Raw genomic sequence first — 21706 nt, 5'->3', positions numbered from 1 at the left:
TTCTCTTAGAAACAATGCAGTATTATCAACTACAGTTAGCATGTTATACATTAGATCCTCAGATTCTATTTGTCTTTCAGCTGAAAGGCTGTTCCCTTGCATTAATCTCTCCCTATATCCCCACCCCCAGCCCCTGGAAACCACTTTTCTACTCTGAGTCTGACTCTTTTTTTTAAAAGATTCTACATATAAGTCATATCATGCAGTATCTGTCTTTCTCCATCTGGATTATTTCACTTAGCATAATGTCCTTCAGATTCATCTATGCTATCACAAATGGCAGGATTTCCTTTATGGCTGAACAATATTCCACGTGTATATATATTGATACCACAATTTCTTTATCCATTCAATTGTTGATGGACAGGTAGTTTCCATTTCTTGGCTATTACGAATAATTCTGCAATAAACACTCAGTAAAACCCACTAACTAGTTGGGAAAGACCATGCTGTAACTCAACTCACATCTTATTCAGTTGGAATATAAAGGAAAGTACAGATAGGAGTACTCAATAGCCAACCCCAAAGGAGAAAGTTCTATTTTTAAAGCTTCAGCCTGAGCTCTCCTGATCTGTTTCCCACACTAGCCTTTTTCCACTTTGCATTTCAGTACTGTATGCCTCACTTCTGATTTCTTCCAGTTCAGAGGGTGAAAATCAATCTCAAAAAGTGCCTCAGCTCAATCAATGTGCAGCCACCCAGACACCTCTGGAGAGAAGTGGTGAGCACCAGCTTCAGACAGTGAAGGGAAGGAAAGCCCTGTGCAAATCTGGAATTGCCAGCTGCCAGAAAAGGCAGAAAATTACAGAGGAACTCTTTGGGTCACAAGGATGTCATTTAGGGATCCACAGTGGCAATTTCAAAAATGGCACCCTTCTGGATGGAGTGATTTCACCTGCCTGCTCAACTGTTTAATTGAGATCCAGGAAACAAATTATAATCATACAGAATCCAGGCATGAAATTATGAATGCGGGATTTTCCACGGTCTAGACTTCATTGTTTATGTCCTGAAACAGGGTGGGGGACAAAATCCCTTGAATTTTCTCCAACCAAAGATCCACTTGACATTTTGCAACATTCATGGATTCAGTTATTTATTCATACATTCGTTCATTCATCAAACATGGGGACTTGTGCATACACATTACCATGCATGAGAAATGCAGCTGAGGTTCCTCATGGAACAGAACACTGGGCTTCCATGCGTAGAAGACTGGGTAAGGCTGACAGAATTCTATTATGAGCAAAGCCAAAAATGCCTGGGTTATCTGGATGACAATTTTGTTATCAGCTTTCCTTTTTCATGAAAGAATTGGGCCTCTCAATGTTATCAAGAGCAAATATCAAATATTCTCATACAATCAAGGCAGTTCCCCTCACCTACCACCTGTCTACCTCTTCACTGATTTTTATTTAGCCTTATTTGCTTGAGTTCCACTTGGTATTAGTATCTATCATGTTCCTTATTCATCTACTTTTTAGATAGTCTTGAAAAACTATTTGTGAATTCAACTTTGATAGGAGCAAATGCACTCCAGTATTCTTGCCTGGAGAATCCCCTGGATAGAGGGGCCTAGCAGGCTACAGTCCATGGGGTCACACAGAGTTGGACAGGACTGAGTGACTAGTGTGTGCACACACACGCACACACACACACACACTCACACACACACACTCATCATATCATCCTTGTGCAAAGTGAAAAATCTTCTTTAACCTTAATAATCACCCCAAATATGCTTGGCAAGTTCCCATTTTCATATATTTAATTTTCTCTAGCTGGAGCCATCTGTATATAGAGGAACAAAAAGCTGGAGAGAAGAGATGATCTCACGAAGAATTTAACTGTGTTATGCTGAAAGAACTAACCTTTTGACTCCTGGTGAATTCTGTTCAATGTCTTTTTTCCCCAAAATAAATAATGTACTATCAGTTTTTGTTTTTCAGAGTGACCTATGAGTTATTTCTATTTTCTAATGTCAAGTTACTTCAGTGACCTAAAGTGCCAAAATAAAATCTTTTTAAAATATTTAGAAAGGAGGGGATGGATAAATCAAGAGTTTGGGATCAACATATAACACCACTATGTATAAAACAGGCAAAGAGCAAGGACCTAATGTATAGCATCGGGAATCAAACTCGATATCTTGTAATAATCTATAATGGAAAAGAATATAAAATATATATATATATATATATATATATATACACGAATCGTTTTGCTACATACCTGAAACTAACACAACACTGTAAATCAACTATATTTAAATTTAAAAAATTATAAATATATTTGGTATTGGATGCTATGGAGATTAGTCTCCATTAGCCAAGCAATTGACACAAACATTTTTATTCTCCTTTCTCCTTTTCAGATTTTATGAATAAGTTATTCTCTTTCAATCACTCTTTCATTCTCTCCTCATTACCTAAAATGTCTCTCGCTCCTTCTGCCAGAGGAGACTTCTCTGGGATGTCACAATTCTCACCTGAGCCTTCCTTCCATTTGAATTCTTCATACTCACTAATCTCGACTCTTCCAATCCCAGTCCAAGCAAATAAACCTGACCGCAAATTCCCACCTTCCCTGCTGTTTAATGAGTTCCCTCAGAGTTTGGGGACAGCAATAAGCCCTTAATGTATTATACCTTCCAGTATGATTTTGTACCACGATAACTCTTACTAGAAACACATACAGAGCCATGGAGCTTTTAAACCCTATCCCAACTATGGAAATGCAAGTTACCTTAAAATCTATTAATATGAGACATACAAAGTATATATCATGATTTATGTAAAATACAACATGTGGTTTAAGTTATATAATCAAATCTGAAGTCAATTCACTTTTGTTTATATTACACTATTAATTATCTCTAAATTTTTATTTTACTGTTTTGTTCATATTACCATCATTTCATCATTATTCTGCTAACAGCAGAACTCTTCATTTGAATGTATTAAATGTATATAAAAAGGCTTTTCACTATCATGCTACTAACCATCAGAACAAAACTATATCATCAAGTCATTTAAATGGTCACAGGAACTCTGTGCTCAGTACTCTGTAACAGCCTAAATGGGAAAATAATTTGGAAAAGAATAGATACATGTATATGTATAATTGAATTATTTTGCTGTACACCTGAAACTAACACATTATGAATGAACTATAATATAAAATAAAACATTTTAAAAATCACAAATTACCCACAAATTATTTCAATAACCCTGACTTTCCAGTAGCTATATGATTATTCCAGTTATATACACAGCTGACTTCTCCTTCAGAAATATTCTAAATCAGATGCTCCTGACCAAACTGAATGAGGAAACCACGTACTGTGTTAAAAACTTCAATAGAACCTATAATGGTGATGGACTCCTACAAGAAGCAGAAAGCTGAAATCACTCTGCATAAATACACTCATATAGGAAACAGCACTGAATAGTCAATATTTAGGCCCGATTTATCTTGTCATATACCACAACAATCAATACCAAAACACTGTGATGAGATTTTACAAGGGACGCTGATTGGGCATTTCTGTGTTTATTTCACTGGAGCCTAGCGGGGAAGGGGCAGGACAGCCAGAGTATTTGCAATGCAATTAGTGGAGGACCAGTACATCTGAGTGTATGCCAGACGCAGGGGCCTCCCCTAATTCACGCGGCCCAGCGTGTTAATGGGGTGCACAACATCGAACTGAACTTCCTACAGTTTGAAAACTTTTGTCAGTTAACTAGATGTTTACCGAGTGCCTAGCTTCAGCACTCAACATCTAGCTCTCTGGATGTGGTTCCAGCACCATCTGTCACTTAAGCTTCCCCAGATTCAAAAATTTCAATTCAAACTAATCTACTCGGCACTCTAACTGAAGCTATAATTCAAACTTCAACATGAAGCTTGAATTCCTTTTCAGTGTTCTTCAACTTTGACCCAGCTCCCCCCGCCCCTCCTTCGCTGAAAAGGGCCAAGACAACAGCCCAGCAAGTGGGGCAGGCAAAACAGACCTCCTTTGTTCACTTCTGTCCTTTCAGCTCCCTATTGAGGTGAGGGACTGAAAAGCCGCACAGGGCTCTGGAAGGCAGCGGCGCACCAGCTCCAGCCATCCCTCCTCAAAGACCCAAAAGCTCCAGGACGAAACACTTTCGACAGTCCATTTTTACCTTAAAGGCATAACGAATGGAAGATTACTACATTTCCCCTTCCCTTTCCCTTGAGAGAGAATCTGTTAAGGGTGTTTAACAGGAGTTTGGAATGTTCGTCCAAAATGTATGCTGTAAATCACACCATTCAAACGCCAGGGGCACTGAAAAGTGGCATGAAATTAGCTTTAAAGTTGAAATTTGGAGAAACGATCAGTCCGCGTCGAATACATCTACTGAATTTTTTGAATGCTCTCAGCCCACTTGAGAAAGATAAATCAAATTCACTGCATATTACACAGTTGAAGACCTCCTACAGGATTCCCTCAGATGGCCTTGGGAATCTATTTTCTTGATTCCAGAGGACTTTAAACCAATATGCCACGCACATCAGAAAATTCAAATACACGTATGAATATGGATGTATACTCAAAATATTCTTTCCAGCCCTTCCTATCATCATTTAATAAGAAGAATCTTTTTAATTCTTATTTTATTTTTTTATTTTCATTTATTTATTTGGCGGCATTGGGTCTTAGTTGAAGCACATGGGCTTAGCTGTCCCACAGTATGTGGGATCTTAGTTTCCAGACTAGGGATCAAACCTGCATCCTCTGCATTAAAAGGCGGATTCTTAATCACTGGACCACCTGGGAAGTCCCAAGAAGAAAGTTTTAAGTATCATTTTCACTGGATAGTAATGTGTCCTTTCACTTTCATGTGAATTAAACAAGGCTTTAGCAGGGAACAATATGGAAGATAACCAGGAAACAATTAAGACAGGGCAAGATTTGTTTGTCATTCCTGTTTTTAAACAGAATAAGCCATTTGAACAGTATGTGGAGTAGATAAGAAATTGTAGGTTTATTCCCTTTATCACTGGCACTTCTTTTCTTAAACTAATTAATTTATTTTAATTGGAGGCTAATTATTTTATAGCTTTGTACTGGTTTTTGCCATATATTGACATGAATCAGCCACGGGTATACCTGTGTCCCCCCATCCCAAACCCGCTCCCACCTCCCTCCCCATCCCATCCCTCTGGGTTGTCCCAGTGCACCAGCTTTGAGTGCCCTGCTTCATGCATCGAACTTGGACTGGTCATCTATTTCACAGATGTTAATGTACATGTTTCAATGTTATTCTCTCAAATCATCCCACCCTCGCCTTCTCCCACAGAGTCCAAAAGTCTGTTTTTTATATCTGTGTCTCCTTTGCTGTCTTGTATATAAGGTCATCGTTACCATCTTTCTAAATTCCATATATATATGTTAATATACTGTATTGGTATTTTTCTTTCTGACTTACTTCACTCTGTATAAAAGGCTCCAGTTTCATCCACCTCATTAGAACCAACTCAAATGCATTCTTTTTAATAGCTGAGTAATATTCCACGGCGTATGTGTATCACAGCTTCCTTATCCATTAGTCAGCCAATGGACATCTAGGTTGCTTCCAGGTCCTGGCTATTGTAAACAGTGCTGTAATGAACATCAGGGTACATGTGTCTCTTTCAATTCTGGTTTCCTTGGTGTGTACGCCCAGCAGTGGGATTGCTGGGTCATATGGCAGTTCTATTTCCAATTTGTTAAGGAATCTCCACACTGTTCTCCATAGTGGCTGTACTAGTTCGCATACCCACCAACAGTGTACGAGGGTTCCCTTTTCTCCACACCTTCTCCAGCATTTATTGTTTGTAGACTTGTTGATGGCAGCCATCCTGACCGGCGTGAGATGGTACCTTATTGTGGTTTTGATTTGCATTTCTCTGATAACGAGTGATGTTGAGCATCTTTTCATGTGTTTGTTAGCCATCTGTATGTCTTTTTTGTAGAAATGTCTATTTAGGTCTTTGGCCCATTTTTTGATTGGGTAGTTTATTTTTCTGGTATTGAGCTGCATGAGCTGTCTGTATATTTCTGAGATTAATTGTCAGTTGCTTCATTTGTTATTATTTTCTCCCATTCTGAAGGCTGTCTTTTCACTTTGCTTATAGTTTCCTTCATTGTGCAAAAGCTTTTAAGTTTAATTAGGCCCCATTTGTTTATTTTTGCTTTTATTTCCATTACTCTGGGAGCTGGGTCATAGAGGATCTTGCTGTGATTTATGTCAGAGAGTGTTCTGCCTATGTTTTTCCTCTAGGAATTTTATAGTTTCTGTTCTTACATTTCGATCTTTAATCCATTTTGAGTTTATTTTTGTGTATGGTGTTAGAAAGTGTTCTAGTTTCATTCTTTTACAGGTGGTTGACCAGTTTACCCAGCACCACTCATTCAAGAAATTGTCTTTTCTCCACTGTATATTTTTGCCTCCTTTGTCAAAGATAAGGTGCCCATAGGTGCATGGATTAATCTCTGGGCTTTCCATTTTGTTCCACTGATTTATATTTCTGTTTTTGCCTGGTACTTCTTATATTCACTAGATTTTCAGTCACTTGAGGGAAACCCTGTATAAGACTTTTAAAAATTAACCTTTTCTCATTTGAAATTTCAAGCTTGTAGGCCAATAAAATAGGTCAATGACACTGACACCACATCTTCCTTATTAGCTCAGCTATGCAATTATAATTGGGTGGTGAGTTTACTGTCACCTTTGAAGATTCTGTGGTGGGGAGAAATGCCTAATACAGACTTGTAATTGACAACTCAGGCACATCCCTAAACAGTCAGCATACTGTCTTTCTGTTTCCAGATATGAGGCAAATGTGCTCTTCATCTGGGTTACAATAATGGTGTCAAATTTTTTAATAAAATAAAAGCATACTAATATGGAATCTAAGGGAAAGTTGCTCTCTTTGAAACTCCATGGAATTCTCCAGGCCAGAACACTGGAGTGGGTAGTCTTTCCCTTCTCCAGGGGGTCTTTCCAACCCAGGGATCAAACCCAGGTCTCCTGCATTGCAGGTGGATTCTTTTCCAGCTGAGCCACAGGGGAAGCCCAACATGGAATCTAACCTCAGAGCAAAATCACTTAGGACAAGAGAACTATAGACATATAATACTCTAATTCAACAGTTTTTTTAAAAAATCACATAAATGTGTGTCTCCAAGGCTGGTTTCTCCTGGACTAAGACACAAATCCCACAGCATCCATTTCGTGCTCTGCACAAAGTATAGGCTCAATTAACACTTGGAAGGAACCACACATTTCCTTATTGGTAAACAATAAACCATTAAGTTATAAAACACTGAGTAGCTTATTCATAATACATGTCATATTAACTTATGCCTTTCAAAAGTAACAGTTATAGTTCTTTACACCCATGAGGCTGGCTAATATCAACAAAAGAGAATGTATGTGTCAGTGAAGATGCATAAATACTGAACTCTTATGCACTGCTCCTGGAAATGTAAAATGTAAAACAGCTGCCATGGAAAACAGTGGTTCTGCAAAACATTAAAGTAGAACTACCACACGACTGAGCAATCTTACTTCTGGGTATATACCCAAAAGAAATGAAGGCAGTGATTCAAAAAGATAGATCTATACACCCATGTTCAAGGCAGTATTATTTACAATAGCCAAAACATGCAAGCAGCCTAATGCATTGACAGATGTATTTAAAAAAACACCGTATGTACATACAATGGAATATTATTCAGTTTTTAAAAAGGTAGGAAATTCTGACACATGGATGAGCCTTGAAGACATTATGCTAAGTGACTTAAGGCAGTAGAAAAATACAGATACTGTATGATTCCACTCATGAGGTAATCAGGGTGTCCAATGCAAAGACAGATAGTAGAATGATATTCAACAAGAGCTGGCGGGGGGCACGGGGAGTTACTGTTTTAATGGACAAAGAGTTTCAGTTTGGGAAGACGAGAAAAGTTCTGGGGATGGACAGGGGTGATGGTGCTAGTGGTAAAGAACCCGCCTGCCAATGCAGGAGACGTAAGAGACACAGGTTCGATCCCTGGGTCGGGAAGATCCTCTGGAGGAAGGCATGGTAAGCCCTCCAGTATTCTTGCCTGGAGAATTCCATGGACAGAGGAGCCTGGCGGGCTACAGTCCATGGGGTCGCAAAGAGTCGGACACGAATGAAGTGACTTAGCACATCACAGCACAGATGGCTGCACAGCAATGTGAACTGATGCCACTAAGCCCCCACAGTTAAAAATGGTTAAAACAGTAGATTTTATGTTAAATATATATAAACACCACAATAAAAAAGTAACAGCAAATAAATTCACGTTTTCTACAAATATCTTGCATTTGCTCCCCCCATCTAAAGACAACCTGACATTGAACATGTTAGCATTGCTAAAACTGGCGGCAGAGCCATTCCCATATTTTCTCCATGCCACCCTCTCCTTCATATTTTGAGAGGGGAAATCAACATTCATCAGTTCCTTGTGGCACATTTTCTTGTTCTTAGAAACTTTAGCCTTTGATGCCAATAAAGACTCTTTCAAACCAAAGGGGCTTTTCATTTTTCTGGGTGGACAAAGGTTAAATAAAATATGCCACTGGCTTCTTGCCCCTAGCATCTCTGGAAGCTAGCAGAGACCTGCCTTCTCCTAGGTCCTCACCTGGAAGGAAAGTTCTGGGTTCCTTGAGGTGGGGGAAACATGAAACATAAAAGCAAAGGTGCTTCTAAATGTATTTTGTAAATTCCAATCATTCCAAACCATCTCAGCCCTGGTGATTCAGAGAGTAAAGAATCTGCAATGCAGGAGACCCATGTTCAGTCCCTGAATTGGGAAGATCCCCTGGAGAAGGGAATGGCAACCCACTCCAGTATTCTTGCCTGGAGAATCCCCATGGACAGAGAAGCCTGGCGGGCTACAGTCCATGGGGTTGCACAGAGTCTGACATGACTGAGCGACTAACAAACACACACTAGTACTTGAAGCCTGACCTCAAGCAGTCTCTGGATACAAACAGACAAAATGTCCTATAAAAGAATACCCAAGGAGCTCCATATTCTAGTTGAATCTGCTATGGGTTACCATGCTTCTCAGATGGGAAATGTTCTTTGGAAATGAGGATGAGACTCCAAAGGCGGCTGGCAGAGGCAGCAAATTGACATTATGGACTGAACTGTGGCCCCCAAAGCCATCTGTTGAAGCCCTGATGCTCAATGTGACTGTATTTGGAGATAGGGCACTTTTAGGAGGTCATTAAGGTAAAATGGGGCTTCTTTGGTGGCTCAGTTGGTAAAGAATCCTCCTGCGATACAGGGGATTACTTACAGCACAGGAGACCCAAGTTCAATCCCTGGGTCTGGAAGTTCTCCTAGAGAAGAAAATGACAACCTACTCCAGTATTCTTGCCTGGAAAATCCCATGGACAGAGGAGCCTGGTGGGCTACAGTCCACGGGGTTGCAAAGAGTTGGACATGACTTAAGAGACTAAGCCACAAGGTGAAATGAGATTATATGGGTGGGGTCCTAACTCAATAGGTTCCACGGCCTTATAGGAGAGGAAGAGAGGGAACTCTTCATAGGTGCAGTCTGAGGAAAGGGTATATTCGCACACAGGGAGCCATCTGCCAGCCAGGAAAACAGCTCTGACCAGAACCCAGGCTGACACTCTGGTCTCGGACTTCTAGACTCTAGAACATCTATAAGAGCATGAATGTCTGTTTATGAGCTGCCCAATCTATGTGCTTTGTACAGCAGCCCAAGCTAACTAAGACAAAGACCTTATGATCTCATGGTGAGACAATCAGGAATTAAAAGCCTGGTGTCTTGGAGGTTACCCTTAGGGGAACGTAATGACCGGTAGGAGCCACAAGAGGGCTTTCTTGGACCTTCATAAAGGTCTGTTGCTTGATTTGAACACAGTTACACCGTGTATTCAGTCTATGCAAGTTTATCAACTGTATATTATGATACATGGGAAAAGAATCTGTGTAAGTCTGTAGCCATAAATGATAAAAACCAGTATTAGTCTCCCTGAGGGCAGGAGCTCTGCTTTACTCAACACTGCATCCCCAGGGCTTAGGACAGCAGGCCACACACTCAGTAAATGTGAATAAATGAATGAATGAATGAAAGTATCTCTTTACCAGAAAAGCTTCATGAGGGGGGCCATTAAATAGCTCCCTTGTACATACACTACATCATATCCACAGGTTCTATTTCTATTTAACTGATCATACAAGGAAAACTATCCTACATGAAAGAATTATTTGAAATATTCTTAAGGAAATTTTCTACAGTCCAAGTGTACACATTCTTAGCACCCTCTCACCCTCCTGAAGCACTCACACCCAACGCATTCTCACATCAGCCTCACCGGAAGTACCATTTCCGAAGATGACTTTGCTTTTCATTTACTGTCCCTGCTGCGTTGTAAGTAGACTGGCCTACAGCCCAAAGACCTCACCACTACCCTATGTTAATCGGCTGGGTGACCTCTCTGAGCCCCACTGTATTCATTTGGAAACCCAAAGGTTAAGGAACAGTGTTTCCTTACAGCTCTGAAATTCCTGAATTGCCTGAAATGTTTAGCAACTTTCCTGTAACAAAGTAAAAGGCAAATTGAAAAAAAGACCATGAGTCAGTAGGATTAAGAAAGCAAAATGAATTCATTTTTCCAATTGGTCAGTCAATTACAATCATCCTAAAAGCTATTTCAGGAGGAACTGATTTCACTTTCCTTCAAATTCTTGTTTCTTTCAGTCAACAAGGAGCATCTTTATAAATGTGCCCCAGTCATACACTTAGGATAGCTAACGCTTTCCTAAGATTCTACACTAGGGTCTTATTCAAAATCAACACCCAATTTGAGGAGGAAAACTGCCACAGTCAAAAGATTCAAGGCTGGGGACCTGAAATCGAAATGTATGTATGCCAAATGGAAACGTTTGCCTTTTCTTCAAGTTTTCTTAAAAATTCTGATGTGCCAGGAACCTCTCAGCCTCTCTGGAATCGCAAGGGGTCATAGTCACTAAGAACAGTCCAGTGACTGTAACTGGTTGTACTGTGGGTTAACAGCCAAGTACTTAAAAGCTAACAGAAATAAAGGAACATGTAAAGGAATTGAGGGGCAATACAGTGCAGTAAAAAAGGCTATTTCACAGTACAATTCACTGAATTACAATATTGACTGCTACTAGGAGGTCTGCAGGGGCCAGAATTAAATGGGCTTACAATATGTCCTTGATTTTGAACACTGGGTGATTTTAGGCTTCCCCTAAACTGATGACAAGCTTCCAAAAGGCCACATTTTCAGTCCTGGATGGACAAAAAGCTAATCCTTGCTTCCTCATTTCCTAGCTATGTGGCCTTGGGAAAGTTACTTGACCTGTCTCCAGTCTCCTACTTTTTAACATGTGGCTGCTGTGAAAATTGAGATGATAGATACATGTAACATGCACAGCGCCCCGCACCTCCGACGCGCGCTCAGACTCTCATTACCCGTAAAGATCAAAGTATCCAATTGCCTAAATCCACTTCAGTACTTCTGGCAGGTCTCATTTACTCGTAAGCTATTATTACAATATTTTAATAACAGGGCACGGTTAGCAAAAACAGTGTGAACCAAAGTAGCCCAACCTCCTTCCATACGTTTGTATTCAGTGGCTACTGTGTTCCTTCCTGGAGAGCCCCAGGGGGAGCTGCTGGTGCATAACTGTCTCCCGACGCACGACTCTCTCCTCCATCTCTTCTCGCTAGCGCCTGGGGCAAGGAGAGGTCCCGAGAGGTCCCATCCCTCAGAGCTGCACCTCTGCGCCTTAACCACGCGGGATCAGGAAGGAAAAGAACACTTTGCTCTTAGGACTGACTGCTCTGCGCTGGATGCAGTCTCTGGCTGGAACTGCTAGAGTGAAAACGACAGGAGAGGCTGGGTGGGAAAGGCACGCCAGCGCTAGGCGCCCTCCCCTTCGCTCGCAACTGCGCAGGGACGGCCCCCCGGAGAGCGCGGGGGACAGAAGATGCTGCTGCGGTCCGGGTGGCGGGCGGGAGGGGAGGTGACCGGGAGGGGAGGGGAGCGTCTTGCTTACCAACCTGACCCCTCTCCACCCCTCCCAACCCCCTCGCACCGGGTCCAGAGAGAACCCTCCGGCGGTGCTTGCTGCCAGAGTACCCAGCTCTGGGAGAAATGACTCCTTGCACAACGGCACCCGGGTTCCCCCTCTGCGCACGGGCAGATGCGGGCAGGGAATGGCTGGGTTGCTGTATGGCCGGGGACTCGCGCGCTGCGGCGCCCACCCGCACGACATGCCCAGTGCCGGGGGCGGTGCGCTGCACAGATGGCGCTCGCCGGGAGATGGATGCTCCGAGCCGGTGGTGACGGCCAGCTCAACACAACATCCCGGAGCGAAGCTGTTGCCAGATCCCACCGGTGGGAGCCTGGGCAGGGAAGGGGCTCTTCTGAGTCAGCCTCAAGCCCCGGCGAGCCAGCCCCAACAAGTCCCAGCCCCGAGAGGCCAGGCGAGGCGCCGGGGCCCCGGGGACCTGCACCTGTAGGGCCGACAAAGCCTTCGGAAAGCCTCCCACCCTATTGCTTTCGGGTGTCTCTCCTGTCTCCCATCCTTGGTTCCCCAAGTTCTCTCCAGGCTGGGGATAGTGGAGGTCGGCTCGCCCCTGAACTCCGGCGATCCGCGCAGGTGTGAGCGCATCCGAACAAAGCCCACGCCCAGCTGTGTCTGCCGGGGCCGGAACGCGCATACGCCCGAGCGCGCCGGCTCCGCACCTGCGCTCCCAGCCCTGCCGGCCCTGCGGCGTGACAGCCCGTGCCCTCCGCTCTCCTGCCCAGAAAGCCGCAGTGCCGGCTCCAGCAGTTTCTCCAGGCCCAATGGCCCCCAAAGCCACCTCCAGACAGGGCTTCCCGGAAAGTGGGGGGCACGGATGCACAAGTTGGCCACAGTCTGGGGAGGTGATGGGGGGCCCGCCGACGCCGCTGTATCTCAGCCTGGCCTGCACCCGGCTCCGGAGGAGAAGGGGGGAGTTGATGACCAGGTTGGCCCTGCCGCAGGCAGAGCTGGCGCGGCTCTAGGAAACCCTGGTATTCCGGTGTCCCGCTGACAACACGGCCGACCCCCGCGTCCTCCTCCGTTACAGCCGTCGCCCGCGAGCGGGACCGAGTGTCACTGTCAGCCACGCACGGAGCTACTCACTTTCTTACGCCGCGCCCACCCTCGGCCCCGAGCGCCGGTGTCTTCAGTCTCCGACGAAGCTGTACCTCCGGCAGCCCTGCGCCGTCCCTTGCGCCCGCGCGGCTCAGGCTCCAACTGCGGCGCGCGTCAGCCGGCGACCCAGGCGAAGCAGGGCTGGCCCGGCGCCCGCGCGCCCCCGCCAATGCGCCCTCCCGGCCCCTCCCCGTGCGCCGCTCTCCCTCCGCCCGCGGGGCCCGCTGCGCGATCCGCCCCCACCTCGCGCTCCCCCTCCCCCCGGTCTCCCCCGCCTCTCCCCTCCCGCCCCAGCGGCTGCTGTGGCCAATGGGCTCTGGCCGCCAGCGCCTCCGGGGACTGGGTGGCCCCTCACCTGAGCGGCCGCGCCATCACCAACCCACGTCATCCTGCCAGCGCGTGAGGTGGTGGCTGTCGGGGTGGGGATGGGGGCCTGGGGAGGGTGGGGGCCTGGGGAGGGCGGGGGCGGAGGCGGGGGGAGCGTTCCGGGAATGAAGATAGCTGGGATCTGGAATTTGGCTACAAAAGATGTTCCAGAAAATAATGAGTGGTTTTGAAATACCACTCTCCTGGGTTTAGGTTTCTGTGCGAGGTCTGTGGTCTGCCCCGGCTACACCTTCTTTTAAAGCATTTAATTTCTTCGAAACTCACCAGTTGGGATGGTTGAAACTGACGTCTTTTTGTTTTGCACCTCTTATTTCCAAAGAGGGAAGCTTTAGCTGTCTGTTCCCGGCGGGAGTTGGATCTTCTGGTCCCAGAGAACAGGGTTAGTTCACATTCGCCTATTTTTCAGATTTGAGAGTATTTATGGAGAATTATTTGCAAGGTAAAGAGAGTTACGATTTTCTAAATGAGTAGTATTTTAGCCAACACACTGCGGGCTGCAAGGTTCAGACTCCGGAGCCCGCTCTGAGCTGCATGCTAGCTGATGTCCAATATCCCTAGCCTGACTCTCAAGCTCCTCACAGGTTTGCGGCCTGGCCTCCCTAGGCTTCTTCCCAGCCACCAGGCGTCACCTCACTTGACCATTTACTGCGGGCGCCAGCCCTCCCTCCCCTCTGCTGGAGCCTTATTGCCTTCTTCTCTCGGTTAATTCAAGAAGACTTTAGTGGAACCCCCCATCCCCTTTCCTCATCCCCAGGCTCCAGGCCCTGTGCTGGGGCGGGATTCAGGAATAAAAAAGGCATAGGGTCATACTTCAAGGTCCTGATGACTCCTCTGCTGTACTCTACCTTCAATGTGAACTTGCCACTTCAACCCACAGCACCAGGCATGCCAGTGAGCAGCCTTTTCTTTCTCCTGCTGCTCCATCACTCATCCTCTCTTCCCACCAGCCAAAGGGTGCTCCAGCCACGTACCTCCAGCCACCTCCTGTTCCTGAAACATTGTGATCTCTGGCTAATGGATCTTTTCAGAGTTGTTCCCTCAGTCCCATCACTCTTTCTGCCCTGGTCCTTACCCCACCTCTTGGGTACCTCCCACCTCTCTGCAAATTGTCCAAATCCTCCTCTGAATTATTCTTTTTTAAAAAATAAAAAGAATGTGATTCTATGATACCCTTACTTAAAAGTCTGGTCTGGCTCTCTTTTGCCTGTAAAGTGAACTCCAGTCTTTCCGGCACACTTCCTCACAGTCTGTCCCTAACTTCACTCTCCATCTCCAATGAAAAGAATTTTCATAACTCTGAGTCTCTGGATGTGAGATTTCTTCCATCTAGAATATTCTTCCATCTTTTTTCATCTGGAAAACTCATGTTCATCCCTCAGAGTCTTGCTCAGTTGCTAGCTCCTCTGTAAGGTCTTTCCCAAATCCCTGTTTCATTGTAATAGTACTTGTCACATTTGAGTGACATGTTTGCATGTCTGACTCCACAAAATTGAACTTCTTAATGTGGATTGTCTGTCTTATTTTTGTGTGACCTTATTTCCCACCCAAACAAATGGAGCCACAATCATGTAACTCATCTCACCGTCTCATCATTCCCACCTATGTAAAGGGCTTCAGCCCCTTCACTTCCCTCCTCACCTCAGCAAGTGCCTTGAGACCCGGGTTGTCCTGCACGTCCTTCTGTTTGATACTTGGGGGATGCTGAAGGAATGAAGACAGGAAGGAATCTCGGGCAAGTGACAGTTTCTCCAAGTATTGTTTACAACAGAATAGCAACACTTAATACTCGGGGTTATTGTTAGGGTCAGTTTAAAGCACTGCACAGTGTCTATGACATAATACATACTTTTCTATTTGAAAAGCAATTGTGTGACCAGACGTCTGTCAGCTAAATACATACTTAAATAAAAAGAACAAAGACAGAAGAGGTGAAAAGTTCTGGAGAAAATGGGAACCATGGTGACGGCAACACTAAGTAATTCTGATACTGCATAATACTTGTAATGCGCTTCCCAGGTGGCACAGTGGTAAAGAATTTGCCTGCTAATGCAGGAGACACAAGAGATGTGGGTTCAATCCCTGGGTCAGGGAAGAACCCCTGGAGCACCAAATGGCAACCCACTCCAGTATTCTTGCCTGGAGAATCTCATGGACAGAGGAGCCTGGTGGGCTACAGTCCATGTGGTTGCAAAGAGTTGGACACGACTGAGCACACACACAATACTTGTAATACTATAAAATGTTTATATATTGAATAGTTTTAATTTCCAGCTTATTCAACTGCTTTGCAGTTCTACAGGGAGAACCAAACAGCTGTTACCTAAAGAGCTGAAATGAAGGGAGGATGAAGGGAAAGGATTAGAAGGATGCCTGAGTGGGCAAAAAGACTATCCATTTGGTTTGTCTGGCAATGCATGAGGCACTCTGATTTGGCTGCATATTCGCAGTGACCCATGGACAGAGCAGCCTGTGGGGCTAGTCCACGGGGTGACAAACTGTCAGGCACGACCCAGTGACTATCACTCCCGTTTTTGCAGTGATACATACACCTCCTTACCTTAACTGCTGCCCCTTATTTCATCCCTAAGCCTCACCCCATCCTGTATCCCAAGCTTTACTCCATCCTTAAACCCAGGTGAGGGCTGAGAATAACATAAGCCTGGCTGTCCCATCACTTGCTGATAAGAGAATTTGGCCTGGGCCCTGCACTACAGTAAGAATAGTAAGCACTTTACATTTATTAATTTCACCAAGCCCATGGCCACCCCAAGCAGTGTGTCCCCGTTATCATTCACATTTTAGAAAATGAGGAAAGAGAGGTTAAGTATTAGAGCTTGCATAGGTCACAAAGCTAGTGGCAGAGCTGGGATTGCAGCCTGGGCATTCTGGCTCCAGAGGCCACAGCCAAAACCACTGCACTCTGCTGCCTTTTAAAAGGCACTAAAAGTTTGTTGTTTCCATGGATGCACCAGAACCTTAGAGGATTGGAGCAGCTGCATGGGCAGGTCATGGAGCCCCCCAGTGGTACCTGAGGTGAATAAGCTTTTAGTCTTTCTCCTTCCCCACTCTTGCTATCCTGTTTCTCTTTCTTGGAATTCTCCCTCTCCGTTTTTTCTTCTTCCACTTCTTTTCTTCCCTGACCTTACTTCTCATCCTTGTTTTCTTAATCCCCAGCCATGCTTCAGGTCTCTCAGACTGCAGGCGGCCCTGCCCTAAACCCAACATTAAGTTCACCAAAACCTAACTGGGACCCAACACCATCCTGAGCTGTGTGGCCACCAGCAGGTTATTTCCTCTCTCAGTCAGTTTCCACACCTGAAATGAAGATGTTGGGCTAGGCTAGGTAAGAAAGAAAAAACAAAAACTTTAACGATGTCACTTGATAATTCTGGGGGTAACCAAGAGCATTTCTTCAGCCTGTAGGCCGAACTCTATGTTAAAAGAGGGTGGAACTCTAAGAAAAAGTGTTCCATAGTAGTACGGTTGTTGTTCAGTCCGTAAGTTGTCTCCAACTCTTTGTGACCCCATGAACTGTAGTACACCAGGCTTTCCTGTCCTTCAGTATCTCCCAGGTTTTGCTGAAACTCATGTCCATTGACTTAGTGATGCCATCCAACCATCCCATCCCTCTGTCGCCCCCTTCTCTTCTTGCCTTCAATCTTTCCCAGAATCAGGGTCTTTCCCAATGAGTCAGCTGTTCACATCAGGTGACCAAAGTATTGGAGCTTCAGCATCAGTCTTTCCAATGAATATTCGGGGTTAATTTCCTTTAGGATTGACTAGTTTGACTTCTGCTGTCCAAGGGACTCTCAAGAGTCTTCTCCAGCACGACAGTTCAAAAGCATCAATTCTTTGGTGCTCAGCCTCTTTATGGTCCAACTGTCATATCTGTACATGACTAATGGAAAAACCATAGCTTTGACTATATGGACCTTTGTCAGCAAAGTAATGTCTCTGCTTTTTAATATACTGTTTAGATTTATCATAGCAATAAGAAACGTGGGTTAAATCCCTGGATCAGGAAGATCCCCTGGAGGAGGGCATGACAACCCACTCTAGTATTCTTGCCTGGAGAATCCCATGGACAGAGGAGACTGGCAGGCTACAGTCCATAGGGTCATAGAGTTGGACACCACTGAAGCGACTTAGCACGCAGCAGAAGTAACATCACACTACTTTTGCCAAATCCTTAGTTACAAGTAGGTCACAAGGTTGTTTCCTAAGAGTGGCTTATACCAGTGTCATCGTTGTTTTCATCTTCTCTGGCTGAGTAGCTACATTAGGTTTCTGACAGGGATGTGGTGAACTTAGTAACTTTTAAAGCCCTTCTCCAATAAAGCTCCAATCCTTTGGCCACCTGATTCTTAAGGGCTGACTCACTGGAAAAGACCAGTGAGTGGGATGGGAAATGCTGGGAAAGATTGAGAACAGGAGGAGAAGGGGGCGAAAGAGGATGAGATGGTTGGATGCCATCACCAACTCAATGAACATGAGTTTGAGCAAACTCTGGGAGACAGTGAAGGACAGGGAAGCCTGGCGTGCTGTAGTCCATGGGGTCACAAAGAGTTAGACATGACTTACAGGAACTCAACAACAAAAGCCCTTCTATTTGAAAGAGGATTAAAGTCCATTATTTTCAGAAAGCACCAGTTGTTACAGTGGGCAGCTTCTAAGATGGCTCCCAGTTAACCCCTCCTCCTGGTGTGTGTGTGTCCTGGTGTAAAGCCCTCTCCTTGAGTGTAGAAGGCACCGAGTGACTCACTGAACGAATGATTTGGCAAAAGTGGTGGGATGTCATTTCTGCTGCATGCTGCGTCATTTCAGTTGTGTCCAACTCTTTGTGACGCTATGGATTGTAGCCTGCTAGGCTCCTCTGTCCATGGGATTCTCCAGGCAAGAATACTGGAGTGCAGTGCCATACCCTCTTCCAGGGGATCTTTCCTGACCCAGGGATCAAACTTGCATCTCATGTCTCCTGCACTGGCAGATGGGTTCTTTACCGCTCGTGCCACCTGAGAAGCCCACTTCTGTTGTTAGGTTACAAAAAAGACTGGCTGCTTCTGTCTTGCTGCCTTTTCTTTCCCCTGTTGCTCAGAGGGAAGTCAGCTGCCATGTTGGGGGCTGTCCTATAAGAGGTCCACATCCAGGGAACTGAGGGAGACCCCTGTAACTGTGGGCATCAGTCCAACATCTTATGAAGAGCAGAATCATGCCTTAACCATCAGAGTGGCCGTGGGAGCAGATCACCCCCTAGGAGAGCCTGGAGATGACCTCAGCTCAGGCTGACCTGTGACTGCAGCCTAGTGAGAGAGACCCAGAGCTCAAGGAGCCCAGTTAGTTCACCAGCCCATGGCTTCTCCTCCTCATTTCGCTCAAGTCATGTCTGACTCTTTGCAACCCCATGGACTGTAGCCCGCCAGGCTCCTCTGTCCATGGGATTCTCCAGGCAAGAATACTGGAGTGGGTTGCTGTTTCCTTCTCCAGGGGATCTTCCCAACCCAGGGACTGAACCAGTGTCTCTCATGTCTCTGGCATTGGCAGGTGGGATCTTTACCACTACCAACCGCCACCTGGGAAGCCCCATGGCTTCTCAACCTGCAACAACTTAAGAGATAGTCAATGTTTCTGGCTTTAAACTGCTAAATGCATCACTGATACAGTTGTCCAAGTGCATTTCAGAACACTGACTTTGCATCTGACATCACATTTATTTTCAGGATAATGGAAGTGTTAGTCGCTCAGTTGTGTTTGATGCTTTGCCACCCATGGACTGTAGCCTGCCAGGCTCCTCTGTCCATGGAATTCTCCAGGCAAGAACACTGGAGTGGGTTGCTATTTCCTACTCCAGGGGATCTTTCCCACCCAGGGATAGAACCCAGGTTTCCTGCATTGCAGGCAGATTCTTTACTGTCTGAGCCATAGTATTTACATTTTCAGGATAGGGAAGAGGCAGATGAACAAAACGACAGTTGTCATAAGATGCGATGTGGTGCTGAGTAAAGAAGCAACTGTGGAAAACAGATGAGATATCAGTGTGACTTGGCTGAGGCTAATCTCTGACTTCCATGCCCCAGAGTCACACTGTGCTCCTACAGCCAAGCCTGGGATTGGCCATCAAGGTACCCACCCAGCCCTGCTCCGTTCTGCTGTTAGACACCAGCCATAGTCTCAGCTGGGCCACACCTCCTGAGCTACAGAGTGGGTGATTACCCACCATGAATAATAACAGGATGTACATTTATAGATACTATAAATAATAATAGGATGTGCTGTTTCATTGATCACCTGACCAGTAAGCAGTGAAAGTTTCCACGGATGCAGACACACTGATCAGTCTGACGTGCCTCTCTCTTCACCATCTGCCATGTAACCACAGAACTCTGTGTGCCTGTGTGGTGCTGCTTGGGTATGTGTCAGACAGAATCCAGAAATACACAACCCATTCCTTGTCTGGTGCTTGGCAACACAGCATCCCTATACCTATGTCAAGAATGCCATGTACAAGCAATGGAGGAAAGTGTGACCTCAGTGGTTGCCATATGTTGATTTCTTCCCTGGAAGCTTCTGAGTCACTAGGATCCTCTGCTCGGCTCAATCCGCCCCCATGCTTGGGGCACTAAGTCGGAAAGAGGAGTAACATTCTCTGTGATAACAAGCATGTTTTATGGCCAACTCCTCCATCTGTTCCTCAGGTTTCTGTCTGCAAGAACATACACAGGTTCTGCTGGATGAACGTTGAGACCAGCCAAGGTCTGTGTGCGATCAGCCGTTGCAGATGGGGTCATCAGGGACAGGGAACTGTCGCTCTGGAAACAGAGATGCTGAGAAGCACTCTTGATCCGTGCCCTTCATCTGGTCTAAGAGGGGGCAGATGACAAGTACAATGAAGATGAATTCACTGTGGAGGAAAGAAAAGGAATGGCTTCAGATACAATACCCTGGGGTCTCCCTGAATGGTTGGCTTTCTCATTTGGTGTTTCATGGGGTTTTGTAAAGAAGAAAAAAGGTGTTGGGTTAATAAAAACTGACTTTGTCTTTCCGTTTGTATTTTCTAAAAGAAAATTTAAATGTTACTGTAAGGTCGTTCAATATTTTTAAATGTCAGATAGCCATAGGACACGAGCAAGTCCAGTACCATCCTGCCCTGGGCCTTGTGCTTTAGGAAGCCTTGCTCTGCCCACCCCCCAAGAGCCCATGCCATCCTGTTCTCCTTCCTGACCTTGTCTGTGTACCCAGGACCCCCTCAGGACCTGCAAAGTCTTCTTTCTCAGGCTCCTAACAGAAAACTGCTCTGCTGGTATATGTAACTGGAGGCCTGAAGACAGTATATCTTAAAAGTTCTCATCACAAGAACAAAAAAAATCCATAATTACGTGTGATGATGGATATTAAATAGACTTACTGTGGTAATTATTTCACAGGATACACAAACATCAAGTCATTATTATGTTGTACACTTGAAAGTAACCTAATGTTAGATGTCAATAATATCTTAATATTAAAAAAAAAATGTGAGGAAATGGTTGTGTTAACTAATGTTGTGGTAACCATTTTATAATGTATCAAATCATTTCATTGGACACCTTAAGTTTACAGACAGTTATATGTCAAATATATCTTAATAAAGATGGAAAACAAACAGCAAAACAAACAACTGGCGTTCTGGTAAGTGGCTAATGCAGGGGTGTGGACAGAACTTGGACAGGTGGGTTGGGAGCTTCACCTAAGCATGCCTGAGCCCTTGAAGATTCACAGCTAAGCCGGGGAGGGGGCCGTGGGCTGGGGTCTGGGGCCGCACTCCCTATGCCACCATGTCCTGGAACAGAACTCCAAGAATTTTAAAGTCAAATGTGGATGTCAAGATCTTTTTGAAGGCATCTTCATCAAGGTAGGAAGATGGAACATAGCTTATAATTTTTAAACATTTAGTATTTTGATCTCCAATTGCATTCTTCCCCTAACCTCCCTGCCCCGCCTCCCACTGCCACCACCACTTGTTGGGGGAGATCCTAAAATGAACCTGTTTCTTAATATACTGTAATAGATATACTGATGTATTAAAACATTGTTAGAATAATAATGCTACTTC

General features: G+C 45.0%; 1 protein-coding gene and 1 long non-coding RNA gene across 23 annotated transcripts in view; one reads left to right on the top strand and one right to left on the bottom strand.

Annotated features, from left to right (window-relative positions):
* The window catches only part of NRCAM (neuronal cell adhesion molecule), a 318724-nt gene extending 305346 nt beyond the window's left edge, over nt 1-13378 (bottom strand). For 10 of the 22 annotated variants that reach the window (XM_027539636.1, XM_027539640.1, XM_027539642.1 and 7 more), the window contains exon 1: nt 13219-13366. The gene's annotated coding sequence lies outside the window, so the exon portion shown is untranslated. Of the gene's footprint in view, nt 1-13218 lie in introns of all 22 variants that reach the window. The other 12 variants (XM_027539626.1, XM_027539634.1, XM_027539625.1 and 9 more) reach the window with 4 other exon arrangements.
* Nucleotides 13379-13507: 129 nt separating this feature from the next.
* On the top strand, nt 13508-20656 carry LOC113891519. The gene is made up of 3 exons (XR_003510786.1): nt 13508-13634; nt 13937-13996; nt 20310-20656. It is a non-coding gene; the product is annotated as an uncharacterized LOC113891519 (long non-coding RNA).
* The last annotated feature ends 1050 nt before the right edge of the window (nt 20657-21706 follow it).

The sequence above is a fragment of the Bos indicus x Bos taurus genome, chromosome 4, assembly GCF_003369695.1.
Source record: "Bos indicus x Bos taurus breed Angus x Brahman F1 hybrid chromosome 4, Bos_hybrid_MaternalHap_v2.0, whole genome shotgun sequence".
NCBI lineage: Eukaryota > Metazoa > Chordata > Mammalia > Artiodactyla > Bovidae > Bos > Bos indicus x Bos taurus.
This window is presented reverse-complemented; position numbering and strand designations above follow the sequence as displayed.